General features: G+C 36.4%; 1 long non-coding RNA gene across 2 annotated transcripts in view; it reads right to left on the reverse strand.

Moving 5' to 3' along the window:
• Positions 1-22,463, reverse strand: part of LOC137586440 (uncharacterized) — an 84,583-nt gene that overhangs the window by 14,700 nt on the left and 47,420 nt on the right. Inside the window, exon 3 of one of the 2 annotated variants that reach the window (XR_011033787.1) lies at positions 233-346. This is a non-coding gene — a long non-coding RNA (uncharacterized lncRNA). Of the gene's footprint in view, positions 1-227; positions 347-22,463 lie in introns of both variants that reach the window. The other variant, XR_011033788.1, reaches the window with a different exon arrangement.

Below are 22,463 nucleotides of genomic sequence, written 5' to 3' on the forward strand. Positions count from 1 at the left end.
TGAAATAAAACTAATTTTCTCAAAGACTATGTTGTATATATAAAATAAACAGGAGTAACATTTTGTATGTATGCTGGCTTCGAATGCTCGAAGATTTTTGCCGTTTGAAAGTTTTGCCACGCTCCCTTTTGCCCCCGTAGTTTAAGGAAAGCTGCCTATTATTAATATTATTATACAGTTTTTGACAATTAATTCTTTTTATTGCCAATTTCAGGAGTCATGTTTACCTGACCTTTTTGATTGGAAACATCACATCGAGTGTCACACTAGCCCTGGTTTTTGATTTGAACCGATTCTGAGCCAAAATATTCCGCTTAGATTTGTTTGTCTTTCGGGCGGTAGTCTTCTGTAATATGGTGAGAACAATTAGAGTTATTAGTGGATATTCAAAATTGTTTAAAAATTTAATACATTTCTAAGGACCAGAATCAAAGTAGTTTGAAAACCATTTACAAATGAAACCTAAATAATTTAAGCAGATACGAAAGTAAGAACAGCGTTTTCTCATGTCAAACAAATAAAATTTAAATTTTTCTCAAATCTTTCCCTAGTAAGTATGTATACTAAACACAAAGGTCAGAACCTTTGTAAGAAAGTCGTCTCGCCGACTTCTGTATGGCATGCACCCAGTTTTAAATTCTTAAGGCCAAATGTAGGTACAATGTATGTATGTACATAAATTGCTTTTACATCCTAGCTAAATGCTACAAGCACTCTATTGTCCCCACCGGACAACGGGCAACTATGTACAGTTGTGTTCAAAAATATAGTAGCGCATCACCTTAAAAAATTTAAATTAATTTTTCGACATGTTAAACCTTAGAAATGGAATTTTTTTTTATTTTTCAAAGAATAGGATATAGAGATGAGAATATGACTAGATTCCGTTTGTTTTCCATTGGTTTTTATAATATTTTAATGACTTTTGCGAAATACACCAAAAAGTGCCTGTTCAAAATAATAGTAGTGGCTACAAAGGAGTGAAAAAAAAAAAACAGTTTAATTTAATTCAAAAGTGATTTTTATACCCTTGCAAAAAGGGTATATTAATTTTGGTCAGAAGTGTGCAACGCATAGAACGAAGCATCTCCGACCATACAAAGTATATATATTCTTGATCAGCACGACGAGACGAGTTCAACTAGCCATGTCCGTCCGTCCGTCCGTCCGTCTGGATCAACGCAAACTCCTCCTAGACCGTAAGAGCTACAGAGCTGAAATTTTGCACGTAGGCTTGTATATACTGCAGGCGTTGTATATCTCGGATTCAGCCGGATCGGACCACTATATCATATAGCTCCCATACAAACCCCAAAGTCACGAACAGTGACTTTTCTCAATAACTTCGTTATTTTTTATGATATTATCGTGAAACTTAATATTAGAGAGTTTACTACGCCTATAAGCGACTATGCCAAATTTGATCAAGATCAGGTGACTATATCATATAGCTCCCATAGGAACGATTGGTCGAAAACAGTGACTTTTGTAAATAACTTCGTTACTTTTAACGCGATTGCTTTTAAATTAAACATTTCTTAATTTAATATATATGTTAATGACTGTGCCGAATTTGATAAAGATCGGGTGACTATATCATATAGCTCCCATAGGAACGATCGGTGGAAAACAGTGACTTTGATCAATATCTTCGTTATTTCCTATGATTGTAGGCCTTTCTTTCTCAAGCTTAAGCCTTTTTAGATAAAACGTTCTTCCACATTGATGGCTAATAGGTAAGGAAAGAGTTACCAAAAAGTTGCAAGGGTATACAAACTTTGACGCGGTCGAAGTTAGCCCCAGCCCTCTGGTTTGATTTATTCTTACTTAAAAATGCATAATACTTTGTTGTATAGCCTTTTTTTCAAATTCCGGCATCGCATCGCCGTATCATTGACTCGATGAGGTCCTGGCAACGCTTTAAGAGGATTTGCGACCATGCTTCCTAATCTATTTGCCAAAGCTCAGATTTTTTTGAAGGATTTGATGTTGCCACAACCCCCTGAACAGCTCCCTATAAGTCCTCGATCAAATGAATTATTATTTCTTTTTGACTTACATAGTGAAACCCGTTTCCAGACATAACTTGGCTAATTATACCATCCATCCATAGGGTGGAATGGGATATTAAAGTCTGCCAAACAGGCAGAAGGAAGCTTTTCACACCTCACATACTCTTGATCAGTATCAACGACCGAGTCGATCTAGCCATGTCCGTCTGTTTGTCCGTATGAACTCCTAGATCTCGGAGACTATAGCCACAAAATTTAGTATATAGAGTTCAGGTTTATTTTAAATTTTTGCCACGCCCCCGCAATTAAAACAAAAGTGTTTTTCCTCAAAGATTAGCTGGGTCGCCATTTTCGGTGTGTATATTCGCTTAATAAACGCGCAGAATTTGTGTTAAAGTTTTGCTCAGCCCCCTTTCGCCCCCTTAATTTCGATTATCTCCCATACCTTACCTTATGCATACATAAACTAGACAACAATATTCGGAAACATACACAATTTGATCGGACTTAAAATAGTCAAGGTATGCATATAAGCGTATATCCATAGGGCCGGAGTTGGCCGTTGGCTGTTGGGGGCGCTAGGGTGCTCGTATGCTGAGTTGAACGAGACCCTGAGATATGCTTATAAAAAGCATATGAACAGAACTTTTTATAAATACACAAATGCATTTGTTATTATAAATTTCAAATATTTTTGTTTTTTATGATACATGGTATACCCAAATCGGCGAGACCACTTATTTACTTCATTTTAATCTGGCTTTAATCAAATATGGTATTTTAATTTTGGTAATATTTATAAGAAATATTAGCGGGCAATATTTAATTTAATTTTGATGTTTTTTTTTTTGATGTTGATGTTAATCAAGAAAATATATGTATTCTGGGACAGGTATGTACATACATACATACATAGGTACAACAACCAATGAAATTTGACGTCAGTTGTACTGTTGTCGAATCGAGCCAGTCTAATCGGTTGTTAAACAAATTAGCTTTAATCCAACCATCAACTTACAACTGCCCTCTAAGTCTAAACGTTAACTATAAATCCAGCTTATTAAGCATATATTTACCTAAGATTAATAACCAACCAGCAGACACCTTTAGTTGCAGGGTGCCAACACTCTGAGGCGCCACAATTTACAAAATCGCAGGAAGCCACCACAGCGAGCGATTCTCCTGGAACACACATTTTTCTTAGCCGTCTCATTCACTTGCGATATTTCATTTATATATTAAGTCTCTGTCATATTTCACGACTGCGGGCGCCAGCCTTATTGATGACTGCATTGCGAAGTGCATTTAAATAAATATAAAGCCGATGCTTTCTCGCACTCCAGCAGCCAAGGCACACTGCGATGCACAGCTGGAGCTTGTTATTGTGATGTATTCGGTCTGGATGGGTCTGGGCAAGCAGACGTTTGTATTTATACCATGCACCCATAGGGTGAAATGGTATATTAGGTCACAAAAATTAAGTTATTTATTTATTTTATTTGTAAGTTTATTTAAAATTTTTGCAACGCCCCCTTCTGTCCTCGGTAATAGAAGAAACATTTTTTTTTTCTCTAAAATTTAACTACCGCAATCAAACTTGGCATAACGATTTTTATGTATTATAATATAATTCATTATAAAAAATCTTTTTGGCCTTTGGCTGGTGCCCATGCCCTTGTTGGAGTAGGCGAGATAGTAAATACTTCCCATGCATTATGCAAAAAGAATTTGATATATTAATGTACATACATATATAATTCACTAATACGAATTTTTCTCATGGAGCATGGGATACCGAAGTCGACATGATTTAGTTACTTTATTTAAAGTAAGTATTATTTATCTCTTGCACTAGAAAGTTTAAAATTAGAAAACAAAAACAGAGTGCCGCTGCTGACTTCAGCCAAGCCGAAGTTTGTTTACCCTCGCAGGTTTTTTTGTTACTCTTCCCTTTACCTACCTAATCTACAAGATTAATGTATGCGAAAGAACGAACTACAATGCGGCGTATGTGGCATGCTATTTTACCGTATGTGTGTATGAGAACTATTTGATAAAGCGATCCGATTTTGTTAAAACTTGACACAGTCATTAATGGGTAAATTCAATATATACATACATACATTTTAAAGGGAATCGCGAAAAAATAACGAAATTATTGATGAAAGTCCGTTTTCGAACCATCTAGCCTGTTTGAGCTACATGATATAGTCATTCGATATTGATCAGAATACTACAGTCTTCAATAGGTATTTTAAGCTGACAATTATTATTATGTCAATAGCTTGAAAAATAACGAAGTAATTGGGAAAAATCTGTTGCAGATTTTGTTCATTGTATGGATGAGAGTTACATGTGTATGATATATCCGAGAATCATCATCTCCGTAGCTTTAACGGTCAAGGAGGAGTTCCCGTTGATCCAGACGAACGGAGAGACGAACATGGCTGTATAAACGCGTTTCGTCGTGCTGATCAAGAATATATATTCTTCTACGGCCATAATTAAAATGCCGATTGAACACATTACCTCTTCAACTATTCTATACTTATTGTATCCCTTTATATATTTTCCAATTTGTTAAGGTAAATTGATTTAAATTTTAGAAAAATTTGCCGAGCGAACAACAATATACATATGAAAATTTGGTGAACATTTTTTTGTAGAAGCGTCTCGACGATTGTTGCCACCGCCTATTAGACATACATATGCGCGCCTGCGTGACACATGGACATCAATCAAAGTTTTACCCGTTCCCATTACGTGTGTGGGTGGATGTGGAGGGATATGTGGCAACGTAGCGTTTGGTTTTGGGCGTGTATTGTATTTGTGGGTATATCGGCTGGGTTGCACGAGCATAAAAAGACATTTTGACAAATTTAAGTAGCGCCATCTACATTTGAATTTAATGGCTTTTATACTGCTTGTCACGATATTTCATCAGTCACTGTGCAACCCAACCAAGACCAGCGTAAAAAATAACAACACTTAATACAATGGCACACATGACACTGGCAGCCAAGGCCGGAACAGTTAATGTAGAAAGACGGCGGCGCAGTAGCGCGAATTTTATTTGATGTTATTTTCATTTGGAAATGAGTTATTGGTACTTGGATCAACCCCCAAAAGTATCTTTCAGCCGAAGGTTGCCGTTCAACCGCAGAACCAGAACTAGCTCTGTTTCCGCCCCTATCCCCGACATTGGCCAGAGCACAAGCCCAGGACGATGTAAGAACGATGGGTTGCTGTTGCCGGACTGGGAGTGTGCATAAATTTTTTTGGTGCCAAACAGTGCTCCCCATTGTTTTCGAAACCCCCTATTACATGCATGCGTTGATTTAGATAGCGATTTCCTTTTGCTCGTACGATTTGATTTATTTTATTTGTTTTGTATGACACCCGCAAGTGCTTCCCCAATGGTTTATTAATTTTGTAGGCGTTGCTAGCAGCGTCAAATGTTTATAGGCAAAATTGATTTGCTAGTACATACATACATACCTACTTATACACTAATTCCTCACAAACTGTTAATCAAATATTTTTGGTATATTCTTATAATAACGAACGGAACGAATGTTTGTGTGCAATTTGTTAAATAAGTGGTCTCTGCCTTTAAGAAGTATATCATAGTTAGACTAATTGTAGTTGAATGGTTTCCCCTCTAAATAAGCTAATCAAATTGCATTTGCCCGACCGTTTCTGAACCATACACCCATAGGGTAAAATGATATGAGGGCGTTTTCGTCATACACATTCAAACATAAAAAATGTTAGAACACGACGCTTTTTTAAATAAATTGTTACTTTATTACATCTTTATTAAACACTTAAGAGAATGTATGCTGTAGTCTATTTTTATACCATACATGCATAGGGTGAAAAGTTATATTAAAGGCACCAAAATGTATGTAACAGGCAGAAGGAAGCATTTCTGACTCCATATATTCGTGATCAGGATCAACAGCCGAGTCGAACCAGCCATGTCCGTCTGTCCGTCCGTATGAACGCCTGGATTTTGGAGACTATAAAAGACAAAGCCACCAAATTTGGTATGAAGGCTGGTGTAGTATGTAAAGTGATCGAGTTTAGTTCAAAATTTTGACCGTTGGCTGGTGGGGGCGCTAGAGTGCGCATATACATATTTGTCTTACTGGTGTATGGTATACTTAAGTCGGCGAGACAACTTACTTCATTTTTTTAATAACTGTGCCGGAGGAGAGGTGACAAAAATTTTAAATAAACTCGGTAAATTGCAAGCTAATGCCACTGTTTTGCTTGTCAGTCAATTTTTTTACGATCGCGTTTGGCAAAAATGATATACGTATGCTATCGATAGGAAATGCTTTTAAGGTTAGGAATCCAAAAGATTTGAAATTGGTTAATCATTATGGCGCCTGGAGGCGCCCAAAGTTGAGACATTTTTTGTAAGCACGAATAAAAATTAAAGATAATTTTTACAAGAGTACTTAACTTTAAAACAGAGTGCGATTTAAACAATCGATCTAGGTTCTTTGTTTTATGTTCTTTATTAGTAGTCTGTTGCATAAACTTTAATAATTACTAAAAGTTTTATTAACTAGAAGCGTTTAAACAATGCACATTGGCGTTGTTTGAACTTTGGTGGAATAGAACCAACGAATATCAACTATGGTTAGATGAAATATTTAACTATCAGTTGTATATGGTCTCCGTGTGCAAAGTAGTGCGATATAAAATCGTAAGCCATAAAACTAGTAACATTACCATATACATGACTATATACATATGTACATCCGCTTTATAAATATTGGATTTTACTTTACATGAATAGCCTGTGGAAATAGGTATTTCTAATTTTAGGTAATAGAAAATTGGGTTACTTCAAGTTCAATACACTCCTGATAGACGTGAATAACTGCTAAAAGACAACTTGCAAGAAAACCGTTATTTTATCATTTCGCTTTTGAGTTCTTCGCAAAAATACAATGATCGTACAGGCTGTCCTATTCAAGTGATGAGGAGTGTGCTTTTTGGATTTTCCTGTTTACCTTTATTGAGTTAATGACAGTTTTTGGGACGAGATCATTAAAAGGTTAGCTGCTATCCTAAGTGTTTTAATTGCAAGGAAATTATAAATGATGCTGAATTCCCAATATGCATCGAAAACAGCGGTCATAGGATTTTAGGTATCCGATTAAGCACAGTAACAGAAGCACTACAAATGGTTCAGATACACCAATACATTGAAATTTGTTTGCGTTACATAAAATTAAGACCTTTTTGTCGTGCTTGCAGCCTCTTTGCAGCAACTATAGTTCTGATAGGTCGAGTTTATTAGTTATTGATGTAAATGTTAATGATTATTTTTATAATAATTAGCAATTAGTTGCAAAAATTCAAAATTACTTAAAAAAATTGCAAACACATAAATTTTTTTTTTAAATTTTTGAAATTATGTTTAAAAATTGAATTGAAACGTTAAATAACGTTACATAGTCGTTTAAACAATAACAAAAGTCATTTGTAATGAAAAAAGAACAAATTTGCATTCTTTTCTTAACGAGAAACATGCCAGGAAATATTTTCTGACTTTGACCTTGAATGTTACAGCACCACGGACACCGAGCACTCTTGGCAAACATTTATTTTGAAGGCTGAGGATTAAATGCTTCTTAAATTTTCAAAATCGTTCTATTGGCCCCACTGTGCGCCGCAGTTCTTGAAGTTGAGGATGTATATGGAGAGTTCTTTAGTAGAAATTCTACATTTTACAAATAATGCTTTTCCTGTAAGTAAAAAGAGAGTAACAGAAAAATATGCAAGGAGGGATGAACGACTATTGAGTGCTTCGACTATAGTCGACTATTTTTAAAAATGGTGTCAACCATTTCCCCTTCGAATTATCGACTAGTCGACCTTTTCTATTCGACTATTTGCCCCCAAAAGTAAGCAATGAATTTCATTTTGGAAAACAAAAGTTGTGTTTTTATAACTTATTTACTTTAGCCGAATTATTGTTTAACCCTCTACCGCATACAAAGCCATATATGGCTTCTCACTTTCAATAATTTTTATTTTTTGTGTAAAACGGTACTTAGGTTTACCGTTTGTTATCAGTTATTCTCTTTGCACTATTTTCTGTTGGAATTCGATGTTCATAGGTTTTTGTGTTGCCTTATCGCAAGTTTCAATCAGTTTTGTGCAAGCGTCTCAAGCAGATGAACGAAAGTGAATTTTGCTAAATTTAAAACTTAATTTGCTCTACTAAAAAACACTTTTTGTGGCTGAAAAGTATTTTTTTTGTAAAGAATATAAAGTTTTCTTTTATAAAAAATAAATAATTTGAGCATAGGTAAGCATCACAAGTACTAATTCACGCAAAAACTGCGGAAGCCATATATGGCTCTACATGCAGTAACGCGTGCATGATATATATATTCTATGTACATATGGAATTTTTTCAGAAATGAATGCACAATCATTTTACGGTACTTTGCAATACGTGGATGATATCGATAATCCGCTTTTAAGTGAAGACGACAACACAGCCGATTCTGAAGACGAAGTTGTTGAAAATAAAAAATTCCTAGAGGAAGATGTTTATATTTCGGAGACCGATGAGAGTAGTTCCGATTGTGAAAGGCCGTGCACTTCGAAAGCAAAGCCAAAGCCAATGTCAAAAAAGACAAGAGCACCGATATGGAAAACTGGTCACTTGCCACCGTATTCGGATGAGAACTTTCCATTTGAAGGAAATATCAATCTTCCAACTTGTATCAGTGAACTAGAGTCACCGGCAGACTTTTTTTATTTTTTTTTTAACAACGATCTGATGAATTTCTTGGTTGATCAGTCAAATCTATATGCACTCCAAGTTGATATAAATAGGCCCGCTAATATTACTCGAAATGAAGTAGAGCAATTTATCGGCATGGTCATATACATGTCGTTAGTGCAATTACCATCTTCAAGACTCTATTGGAATACGACTCTTGGTCAAGAATTTATACATGGCACCATGAGTTGCAACAGATGGGAAACTATAAAACGTTTTCTTCACTTCAACAATAATGATGATATGAAGTTGGCAGGTGAAGCCGGGTTTGACAAGCTATTCAAGATTCGACCGGTGCTAGACAAAATCCGTAATCAATTACTGCTCGTACCTAAGGAAGAACATTTAGTGGTAGATGAGCAAATTATTCCAACGAAGTGCCGTCACCACTTAAAACAGTATAATCCAGCAAAGCCTCACAAATGGGGCTTCAAAAATTTTGTTTTGAGTGGAGTATCAGGCTTTGGCTATGATTTTGATATATTTGCGGGAGCCCAAAGTGATACATATCCGGACGGGGCCCCTAATTTGGGAGTAAGCGGAAATGTTGTATCAAGATTATCGGCAACCATACCAAAAGGAAAAACTACAAACTATTTTTCGACAATTGGTTCACTAGTCCCAAACTTCAAGTCTACCTTATGGAAAATGGCATATTGGCTTTGGGTACGGTAAGGATTAATCGAGTACCTAATTCAAAGATGCCAACTGAAAAGAATTGAAAAAGCAAGGACGTGGAAGCATGGTCGAAAAGTTACTAATATCGATGGAGTTCAGCTTGGCCTTGTCTCTTGGTTTGACAATAAGGTAGTAAACATTCTTTCTACTTACGTGGGAAGCAATCCTGTTTCGTCGAAAAACCGATTCAGTAAGAAAGACAAAAAGTATATAGACATCGACTCTCCTAAGGCAGTTGATGTGTACAATTACCATATGGGTGGCGTTGACTTACTGGATTCTTTACTAGGACTTTATAGAATTCAATTGCGTTCAAGAAAGTGGTATAAAAAAATTTTTTTCATATGATTGATATGTGCGTGGTTAATTCATGGATTTTATGGCGTCGTAAGTCAGATCAATACATGGGACTCTTCGACTTCAAGCTTTTAATAGCTGAGCACCTGGTCAAGGCAGGAAAAATGAAGAAGCGCGGACGTCCTGCGATGACTCCAACTTCATCCCCGGCTAGAAGCAGGGAAGGTACTCCTACCAGCATAAGAAAACACCAGAAAATTCCCTTGAATTCTGTTCGGGTGGACAATATTGGGCATTTTCCCACATGGAAAAGCAAAGGCAACTCTGCCAAAACAATTGTTCTTTCCGCTCATACACGTTTTGTGAGAAATGCAATGTATTTCTATGCTATAGTGACAAAAGAAACTGTTTTACCAACTTTCACCTAATTACATAGAAAGCCATATATGGCAAACTCTAAAAAGCGCTAAATGCATAGAAAGCCATATATGGCTTAATTTTTTTCCCCAAACTATGCCCCAAAAAAAAAAAAAAAGTCCAAATATATATTATCTTCACCTAAATAAACACATATTTACATAAAAAAATTTTTTTCTTTATTCTTTCTTTGGTCATGCAGTAGAGGGTTAAGACGCGTCGTCGTTATCGACTCTCCCATCACTCACAGCCGCGGTTATGTGAAATTCTTTTTACCACTTATTACCATAATAATTTCGAAGATTAAAATTAAAGTACTGTCACCTGATCGGGACGTCAGGTGATCGTCGAATTCATTCTTTCGTTCTTTTTTTATAATGAATAATGAATAATGGGTTACAAAAATAAATCGTTACTGCCTAGAACGTGGGATGCACAACTTTGCATCATGTCTTTTAATGTCTTTGGGTCTATATTGTAACCTTATATTGGTAAAGCTGCTGGATTGTCTTTTTTACCTAACGGGCGGCCTTCTCATGGCTCATACGCATGAAAAAGAAAGAGATTATTTTCTAATTTCTATCTAATTTTTATTCCAGTTTTCACTTTCGCACTTCAAGAAAATAAGTACTTACTTTAGTACAGTTTAGCAAATACAAATGGACAAAAGAATCAAATATTCCATACAAAACGGACAGACAGAAAGACTGATGCATGGTATACAAATATCCGAAACTCTTACATATGCAATTATTTTTTTCTTTTTAGTGTTTTAAATAAAATATATTTTTAATGAAGTACGTAAGTCGTCTCGCCGACTTCGGTATACCATGCACCAGTCAAAAAATATTTTACAGGCAAAAAATTGTTTACATTCCTCATAACAGTTGCTATCTCGCTCACTCTTACCAACAAACGAGCAATCTAGCGTCGCCACTAGCCAACGGTCACCTCCGCCCTTATGTACTGCGTAGGTGACTCTAGCTCTTATATTTTTTGAGATCTAGGCGTTTATACGGACAGACGAACATGGCTAGATCGACACGGCTGTTGATACTGATCAAGAATATATATACTTTATGAGGTCGGAAATGCTTCCTTCTGCCTGTTGAAGAAATGTATGCGTGCCGATCACCGTTTTACATGTATGTACATATGTATGTATATGTACATATGTATAAATATATGGATATGTCTTCATACGAAAGGTTAAGGGGATGGAAAAGGGAGATGAAAGTGCAAGGTGTAATGAAGCCGTCGCTAATACCCTTTTGGGTTTTCCAGATGAAATGAAAGACATGTACGTATATTCAAACACAGGTCATGGCTAAGTTTGGATGTTTAAATCTACCTACATATACATAAATGCTTGCCATCATTACTGATCAATCATGTCACTACCATTTGTTAGTTTTTGTAGAAAAACATTACAAATAAATAGAGTGCTTTAACTTTTGTGCATTCATATGTATGTATATACACATGTGTATATATGTAGATACGCATGTAACTTGATTTATTTATATGTATCTATGTACGTACTTACATACATATATATGTGTGTACATATTGTATTTCTACATACGCATACTTCTAACGCCAATAGGAGAAGTTGTAAGCGGTCTTTCCAAAGATACATACATATGTACATACGTACATACATACATACATACATTATTTGATGACTGATTGATGAAGTAGATGAATGAACAACCGAATTCCGTGCGCGGTCGACACATTAGATATTCATGCACATCCGAATTGATTTGTATTGTGTAGGATTGGGACTCAGTATCTTTGTACCGCCCACTCTCTGTTGCTGTCTGATAAATCACATATTTTCGCTGATCAAATCAATCTAATTGACATCACTCAAAATGATGGCGGAAAAGTTTCCACATTCGTTTTGCGAAAAATGCGAATAAATGAGTTCACCACTGAGATGTTCAGTGCTCCGGACCCATACTGGTTGCGTTGTTTTCTGTTAATGCTGACTTTGTTGGGCCGACAGTACGGCGTGGCGTGGAGAGTGTGGTGGTTATGGAGGGTTTCAGTTGCCTATGCGGCATGCAGTGTGATTTATTTTCATTCCAATGCTACTGCCACCCGAATTCGTTGGTCGCCTTTCTGAAGCTTGAATTGAAATGCAAATTCTGACGAATGTGTGCCCGTTCTACTGCTACGACGGGATGATGACAATGGGAGAAGCTGGTTGACGAATGACTTTGACAGCAGAGTAAGCGGTAAATGAGTGTGCCACCTAAAGCTATTCTCTATCTACATACTTATTCACCGCACATGTATAAGAACGTATGTATGTATGTACATACTTAAATACATACGTAAACCCCACCCTTCAGTACCGGTCGCCGCAAATTCCTCAGAAAATCCGAGGTAATTTTTGAGATGTCGCCTCGGATTTTCAGGGGACATGCCATACAAATTACCGGCGACATTTAACATTGTGTGTCCTAGCGCCTCGGACATTCTATCGATTTTTCGGCGACATGTCGACGGAATGTCCCCGCAAAATAGTGGTTGATTTTTCAATCGAATTAGCGGCGACATGTCGACGCAATGTCCCAGCGAAATTATACCTCGGATTTACAATCGACATTGCGGCGACATTGTCGATAGAATATCCCAGCAAAAATTTACCTCGGATTTACAATCGACATTGCGGCGACATTGTCGATGGAATATCCCAGCAAAAATTTACCTCGGATTTACAATCGACATTGCGGCGACATTGTCGATGGAATATCCCAGCAAAAATTTACCTCGGATTTACAATCGACATTGCGGCGACATTGTCGATGGAATATCGCCGCATTTTTTTCCAAAAATAAATAAAAACTTGACTTGATTTGGTTTTTTAACACGCATTAGTTTTTATTTAACAACATATATATACATTTAAATTTGTTTATTTTTATTCTTAAATATATTACATTAAATTTAAATATTTATGTATATTTACATTTTTCTTAAGTTTTTATTACTTTACATCTTTTGGCTTGTGCCAACCAATGTCTTAGCACATTCTCCGCCGGCTCATCCGGAATCGGATTTTGGATGGATTCTAAAAAGAACAAAATTGATTAGGGAATGAAAAATTCAAAATATTAATAACACTTACCTTTATTACTGTATACACTGAATTTGAAAAAATTCAACAGTTCCTGCCCCTACGAAATTTAATCGCGAATGAACAAAGAAACGAAAAGTACAAAGCGACGCGCGCAGGAGTTGGAAAAAACAATAACAACAATGCACTGACGAACGAAGTGAATTGGCGTAGACAAAAATCATCATGCTTTACTCTTCCAATTTTTTTTTTTTTTCAAATGAGAAATATATATATATGTATGTACAATGACGACATTAGCTCGTTCGGGTGCCTTCGGCTAACCTCAGCATGAAATGCGCTGGCAGAATTTTTTTCTGTCGACGTTAGTAGTTCGGAATATGTGGCGATTTTGTCCCCGGCGACATTTGGTACTGAAGGGCACTTACAGTTCTAGCACATGCACTCAAACATACATATATGGAGGCACATGTGTGTGTATGTATGTATACGCATTTGTAGTACCAACATATGTACATACATACATACATACATATGTGTATACCCTTCAGTACCGGTCGCCGCAAATTCCTCAGAAAATCCGAGGTAATTTTTGAGATGTCGCCTCGGATTTTCAGGGGACATGCCATACAAATTACCGGCGACATTTAACATTGTGTGTCCTAGCGCCTCGGACATTCTATCGATTTTTCGGCGACATGTCGACGGAATGTCCCCGCAAAATAGTGGTTGATTTTTCAATCGAATTAGCGGCGACATGTCGACGCAATGTCCCAGCGAAATTATACCTCGGATTTACAATCGACATTGCGGCGACATTGTCGATAGAATATCCCAGCAAAAATTTACCTCGGATTTACAATCGACATTGCGGCGACATTGTCGATGGAATATCCCAGCAAAAATTTACCTCGGATTTACAATCGACATTGCGGCGACATTGTCGATGGAATATCCCAGCAAAAATTTACCTCGGATTTACAATCGACATTGCGGCGACATTGTCGATGGAATATCGCCGCATTTTTCCAAAAATAAATAAAAACTTGACTTGATTTGGTTTTTTAACACGCATTAGTTTTTATTTAACAACATATATATACATTTAAATTTGTTTATTTTTATTCTTAAATATATTACATTAAATTTAAATATTTATGTATATTTACATTTTTCTTAAGTTTTTATTACTTTACATCTTTTGGCTTGTGCCAACCAATGTCTTAGCACATTCTCCGCCGGCTCATCCGGAATCGGATTTTGGATGGATTCTAAAAAGAACAAAATTGATTAGGGAATGAAAAATTCAAAATATTAATAACACTTACCTTTATTACTGTATACACTGAATTTGAAAAAAATTCAACAGTTCCTGCCCCTACGAAATTTAATCGCGAATGAACAAAGAAACGAAAAGTACAAAGCGACGCGCGCAGGAGTTGGAAAAAACAATAACAACAATGCACTGACGAACGAAGTGAATTGGCGTAGACAAAAATCATCATGCTTTACTCTTCCAATTTTTTTTTTTTCAAATGAGAAATATATATATATGTATGTACAATGACGACATTAGCTCGTTCGGGTGCCTTCGGCTAACCTCAGCATGAAATGCGCTGGCAGAATTTTTTTCTGTCGACGTTAGTAGTTCGGAATATGTGGCGATTTTGTCCCCGGCGACATTTGGTACTGAAGGGTATGTACATATGTATGTATACATATACGTATGGTTGTTTGACTAACAATCGAACTTACATTTTCATGTGCGTATCTTTTTTATGCCCCAAGCCATTTTGGTATAATAGAATCTCATTTATTTTCGCATCATTATTTTTAAGACGAAGATTTTCTGGTTAGGTCATTTGGAATGTTTCGATTAAGATTGAATTTACCCTCGGCGTACACCAGCAATATCGTACCTTTATTTTATACATAATCCTGGCCGCACCGTGAGGTGTCGTTGAAACAGACAGTCACCACAATATTGAAAATGTTTAATTTTTATTCCATGTTTGGATTCATTAGTTAGCCGATGTTGATCAAATTTTGAAGGACGATCGCACATGGCTACACAAACTCGTCTCGTCGTGCTGATAATGTTTTATCGTGCTTAATCGACAGTCCCGTGCCCAAAAGCAGTACAACGCACTTAGAATTTTAAATTAGAATATTAAATTTGAATCTGAATGTAAAATGTGCATAGTAGACCCTTTGCGAGCGAAACCTTACTGCAAAAGAAATAGGTATGTATTTTCAATTTATGAGACGAAATGAGTCTGTATTAAACTATGTATGTACATACAAATGTTTACATGCTGCAAAATGCGAAATTTGCGATAATTTAAATACATATTGAGGAAATCGTTTCTACGTCGAAAACGGACGTACGTAAAATTTGAAATTTGAGGTGTTTATACGGACGGACATGAACAGATCGGCTCGACTTCTGATAGTTACATATTAGAAATACATATGTACATATGTACGTATGTATACTTGTGGTCAGAAAAAAAATTGTGCGTGTTGGATACGTTTTGGCAACTTTTATTTACCATTTAACCCCGAGTGACCTGCCAATTTTATCTATTTTTCCAACAGAACTGTTAGATTCTTTGACTCTTAATTTGTTCGATTTTTTATACGTATGCAGCAAGGAGAATAACGAGGATGTCAGCAGAAAAGAAACAATAAAATGTTTGAACCTTTTCTATTTATTAAATAGACTGAAATGTTTTTGTTTCCTTTAAGCTAAATATGACGATGTTATACGGTAATATTTTGAATGTTCAGACACACATTCGACTCAAGCAGGTCCAATACATGTATGATATAACGTTAATGTAATTAGCCCGAAACATTTAGGTTTGCAATATGTTGTGAGTCCTTTTCTCTCGGGAATTGGAATTAATGCATTTGCATACGTTTTTAAAAGATATGTTTTTAAAAGATTGTATATTTTTTTAACTTATATCAAACACAAAAGAAAGTACGCAGCGTTAAAAAGTCAATGTTAGCAAAATATCAAAGAAGCTAAGCTCTTATGATGGCGGCGTGAAGTTAATTTGCACAGCTCCAAGTGGGGCTTTAAAAACGCCTTAATATGTATCAGTAATTTATTGCCAATTGTCCAAAATATTAAAATACAATCTAAAGTCTTAAAAAGAAAATGGCATTATACTAACAATGATGCACAAAAATGTTTGTTCGTAAAGTCGAACAATGGTCGCTCATAACAAATTTAAAATAAACGATCGTGACACAAATTAACACTTGCCCAGGACCGGACTGGCCCACCGGGCAAATGCCCGGTGGGCCCTCAAGGTAGGGGGCCGCTTTTGATTTTATTTTAACCAAGGTCCAAAACACAAAATTCGTAGTAAAAAATTTTCTGTTCGTATATAGAATAAACACAAGGCCTGGGCCCCAGACGTTTAGGGGCCCCTTCAATGTACTATAATTGTATAGTTGTATTTTATATTGTATTTTCCTACCAAAGCTATATTTTGGCAAGTCTGTGTAATTTTTCCATAATTAAAAAAACTTGAATCAAATTGAAGATAAACGAATTATTAACGCCTTTTCGTTACTTGAAAAACTGTTTTATGAGTGTTCAAATCTAGTAAAATTACGCCTTACGTAGAAGCGCATTCTTGAAAAAAGATAGGCAATTAAAAATGATTGATTGTTTGTAAGAAGTCGTTTTTCTTTTATTCACATAAACGATCATACTTGATGTAAAACCTAAAAATATGTACCTTTCATTTGCCTCGGAAATAATTTTTCAAGCATAGCATAATATAGGGGGCTCTTTAACTAGTATGCCCGGTGGGCTCTTAGGGTCCGAGTCCGGGCCTGCATATGCCCAGCAAATTAATCGTTTGATAAGTTTGTATTTATACCATACACCCATAGGGTGAAATGGTATATTAAAGTCGTCATAACAGGCAGAAGGCTTCTCCGACCCTATAAAGTATATATATTCTTGATCAGGATGAACAGCCGAGTCGATCTAGCCATGTCCGTCTGTCCGTTCGTCCGTATGAACACGCAGATCTCGGAGGCTATAAGAGCTAGAGCCACCAAATTTGGTATGTATACTCGTGTATTATGTACATATATAGAGTTAATTGGAATTTCGGCCACGCCCCCTTACGCCTCCAGGAATCACATAAAACTATTTTTCTTAAAAAAGTATAACAGCTAGACGCATCAAATTTGGTTTACATACTTGTTTAGTTAACGCGCAGAAACTGATTGTTCAAAGTTTTTGCCACGCCCCCCTTCCTATGACAGCTACCGACAATAAATTTGGTATGTAGACTAGCTTAACAGACGCGCAGATACTGCCAATTTAAAAATTTTGACACGCGCACTTCCGCCCCCACAAATTAAACAAAACTAATTTTATCAAAAAACTAACAAAGCTAAAGTCACCAAATTTAGTATGTACACTGGCTTAGTATGCGCGCAGAGTATATATATTTTCATATTTTGCCACGCCCACTTCCGCCTCCATAATTTAGAAAAAACCGATTTCCTCCTGTAGTTTTTTGACTATTGTAATCAAATTGAGCAGACTAATTAATCTTATCTATTTCTACCAAATATTATTGAAATCGGACTAGAAACATGCAAAATATGCGTATGAACGTATTTTACTAAGCGGTCCACAAGGCCAGAATTGGCCGTTTGCTAGTGGCGGCGCTAGAGTGCTCGTGTGTTTGTAGAGTGAGCGAGATAGCACATAGTATGAAGCATGTTAAAACAATTAAATAGACATACATACATATGTACATTTGGTTTTCGAAATTTATAAAAATTTGTTTCACCTGGTGTATGGTATACCCAAGTCGGCGATTCGACTTACTTACTTCATATTTTGATATGTGCGACCAAGTTATACGCTATGCAACATAATGATGAACAATTAGCTCAAGCCTTTGACATGGTTTTTTTAAAACGATCAAATAAACAACTACTGGTCCAAAACCTCAGCAGTTGGACCACCGGTAGCGTACAATGTTTAAAACCAGCTGCAACTGTTTTAGTAACTCTTTCCTTACTCATAGCCATCAAAGTGGAAAAACGTTTTATACAAAAAGGCTAATGTTTGCGAAAAAACGGCCTACAATCTTAGCATAGGATATAACCAAGTTATTAATCAAAGTAACTGTTTGAACCGATCGTTTCTATAGGAGCTATATGATATAGTCATCCGATCTTTATCTAATTCGGCACAGTCATTAACAGATATATTAAACTAACAAATGTTTAATTTGAAGGCAATCGCGTTAAAAGTAACGAAGTCATGTACAAAAGTCAACTCTGTAGCTCTAACAGTCGGAGGAGTTTGCGTTGATCCAGACGGACGGACGGACGGACATGGCTTTATGATCTCGTCTCGTCATGCTGATCAAGAATATATATACTTGCACACTTCTGACCAAAATTTATATACCGTTTTTGCAAGGGTATAAACACTTGAAAGGGGATAAAAATTTCGGACCTCTGGTTTTTAGGTTTTGGGTTTAATGTGTTTTGCGAGTTTTTAATAATTGCAGGCGTTATAACACTAGACATTATGATATATATACCTTGCATCCAAATGTGGCGCAAGACCTCACAACACGTCCCTCTTCGACGCTCGAAATCTTTTTCGTCATCTCTCATCCGTTAGTCATCCCTCTTTAATCGTTTTCTCTCACACCTTCACGTTCTCTTTTTGATCGTCGTCTCGCGTCTCGTTCGTTTTAGTGTGCAGTGGGCTTGATGCTCATTGCAAATATATCCCACATTCGGCCATTCTGATTACGCATGCAACCGAAATGATGGGTCATCTTCTTCGTTGTCTCAGTTTTGGGCTCCAGGGCTTCCTGTACTCTGCACATGAAGACGTCACTTTAGGCCCTTTGCACTTGCCTATTTTTTCGACATCGCATGAGTTGTTGTAAAAACATCACTATCGCAACTTAATAGGGTCCAAAATATCTTGGTTTTAATTTGAGACCACTGCCAAACTGTTGCTACCGGCTGATAATTAAATATCAATTCGTATACCTCTTACTTTCGTCAATATCAAGTTCATCTTTATCATCAATTCACAGAATCACTTTCATTTTCGAGCTATTCTATGATCTAATAATCTAATCGGAACAACATGAAAATCTAATACGAACGATTCATTGTCAATGAAAGCGGAAATGACGAAGTCTCTAATTGGCACAATCGTATTCGATTCACTGCATTTAAATCCAGTAAGAAACCCGTCAAAGTTACTAAATTTGTGTTGTTTCAAACGTTTTTACAAATCTTCATGCCTTGTTTTCTAAATTGTCAATGTTAATCACTTTACATGTTATTTCTTATATAGAGTTTGACCTTTTTGTGTTGGTTTAATTTGACTGTTCATCTCTCTTTTATTACATTCTTTAGCTAAACATAAATATGGCCAAATCCATTGCAATCAAAAATTTGAAATAAACTCGATCCATACTACACGAGCCTGCATACCGAATTTTGTGGATCTATCTCTTGTAGTCTCCGAGCTCTAGGCGTTCATACTGACGAACAGACGGATGGCTAGGTCGACTTGGCTGTTGATACTTATCAAGAATATATGTACATATATGTAGGAATTTATTTAATTTAATATATTTATTTATAGTACCTCATGGAAATAACTATATTTGCGTTGTCATTTTGGAAAAAAAATCGATGAAAAAGCAAATAAAAATTTTTGGTTTTTTAAATCTGTTTAGTATACATGTATTGCTTAAAAAATATAACTTTTTTTTTGTAATTATTCTTTAGAAACTTAAAATATTGAATTCACAAAGTTTATTCCATATGAGATAAGTATATGTGCAAAATGATAAAAGTGAAAAAAAAATAAGTAGTTTGTTTTCCCTTATTACCAAGCATTTGACTAATTCGACTTGGCATTGAATTTGACAAGTTTTGCAGAGTTGAAAGGTCAATTTCATCCCATTCTTTGATTAGTGCTTTTCTAAGGTCATTTACAGTGTCAACCTGGCGGTTATTTTTGTAGACTTTGCGTGATAATATTCCCCAAAGATCTTCAATTGGGTTTGGGTCCGGACTGATCGCAGACCATTCCAAAATAGGTATTTTCCTATCCTCAAAAAATTTTTTTGTGTTCCGCGCAGTATGAATTGGCGCGTTGTCCTGCTGAAAAGTCCATGTATCTCCGTATAGGTCTCCAGCAAACTCAATAAGCACCTTGTCTAACAATTCTATATAAATTTCTGCATTTGTTCTCGTGGGTATGAAACAGAGTGGAGACTTTCCAGCATATCCAAATGCTGCCCAAGTCATTAAAGATCCTCCACCGTGGTTGCGCTTGTGACATGTCTTTCCTGGTTGCCTTACATCCCGCCAATACTTTTGGAAACAGTCTGGTCCATCTAGGTTAAACTTTTTTTCGTCGGAAAAAATAACATTTTTGAATTCTTCTGACCAAAATTTATATTTCTGCCCTAGCGCTAGGCACGCGTTTATGTGGCGTTGCAATAGCCTGGGTACAGCCTCGCAGGAAGCATATGTAACCGTGACTTTCTTATGTAAAATCTGGTTTACCCGTCTACTGAATACATTGAGCTGCAGCTGACGATGGATTTCGGTACATGACTTCCTGTCTTCCACCGCCAGTCGCTGAATTTGCCTTTTTCAGATTTCAGATTATCAATATCGGTACGTCGGCCGGACCGCTTATTTTTCCCGTAATTTTCGGGATTTTTGAGGAAATTGGCCACTGTGTTTCTATGCCTATTAACTCTAGCAGCAATATACATATGTATGTTATGTTCTTTCCAGCTTCAGCCAATCCTGTGATCAGACCTTGGTCTTTGGGCGACAAATGCGATCCACAAGGCATTCTAACATAAAATCATATTAACAACTATATTCTTGAACTCAAATAAAATTTAAATTGTTCTAGTCATTTTCTAATTACAAAATTATTTTTTGTTGAACATACGCTAAAGCACAATATTAGCACAATGCACATATACATATGTACATACTTATTTCATAAGAAATCGACGATCTGCGTCGCAAATTTGAGATAACGGTAATAAGAATGAAGTTCAAAGAGAAGATGTGGAATATGTACACATGCTATATGAATGTATGAAAAAACTTGCATACTCCAAACAATGTACGGTTAGATTTTAATACAGTACAAGAGCAAGAAAAAAATGCACATATGTACATACATACATACATACATATACTTATTTCCGTAAGGTATTTTAGTTCATTTAACGTAAAACTATTTATTTGGATATTTTAATTAAGTTAAGTTAGCACTTAATTGTCTTTTCTTCTTTTTATCGTTTCGTCTTTCGTCTTTTATGCAATCGGACTCGGTTTATTAGGTTCGACTGCCACGTCTTTTGTCCTATTTGCCCCGCTCAGCAGAGATGCCAGACCCAATATCACCCTAGTACGCATTCGCTTCGAATACATCTTGGTCGTCTATGTCAGAGGGAACCCACGGCTTTATATAGGCAGCGCAAGTCGTAGTTCGCCTAGGACCGTCGTTAAACAATGTATCTTTGACGACGTCGTATGTATCTCTGGCCTTTACCATGGTAATGCGGTACGGACCTAAGTATTTGGGCTTCAGCTTCAAACCTCCTCCTAATTGGGTTCTTTTAACAGCTACTAGATCACCGACTTTATATATAGAAGCAGGTCTGCGACGTAAGTTGTAGGTCTTCTTATTTACTTATTGCCTACGAAGGATCAGCTGCTTCGCAGGATTGCGTAGCTCATCTTTGTTGTCGTTAAAAATCTGAATCATCTCATCATTAATTATTTCTTTCAGCTTAAGGTCGTCTTTTGTGTGCATCTTTACCATCCAATCAGTGGTTCGAACAGCATTGAATGTGTGCTTCTGCTGTAAGTTGAGTTAATCGCTTGCTGCACTTTGCCGAAAAATTTATACCATTTGCTAGGGGTCTTCTATTGAAATCTTAGACAACACGGATATAATAACAGCGTTAGGGCGTTTGACTTGTCCGCTGGCTTGTGGAAGACCAGTCGTAACTGCGTGAAGTTCTATATTTTCTGCCTTGCGATACTCCTTAAACTCGTCAGAATTAAACGTAGAACCTCTTCCAAAAATAATTTGAAC

The sequence above is a fragment of the Drosophila tropicalis genome, unplaced genomic scaffold (genome assembly GCF_018151085.1).
Source record: "Drosophila tropicalis isolate 14030-0801.00 unplaced genomic scaffold, ASM1815108v1 contig_993, whole genome shotgun sequence".
Lineage (NCBI taxonomy): Eukaryota > Metazoa > Arthropoda > Insecta > Diptera > Drosophilidae > Drosophila > Drosophila tropicalis.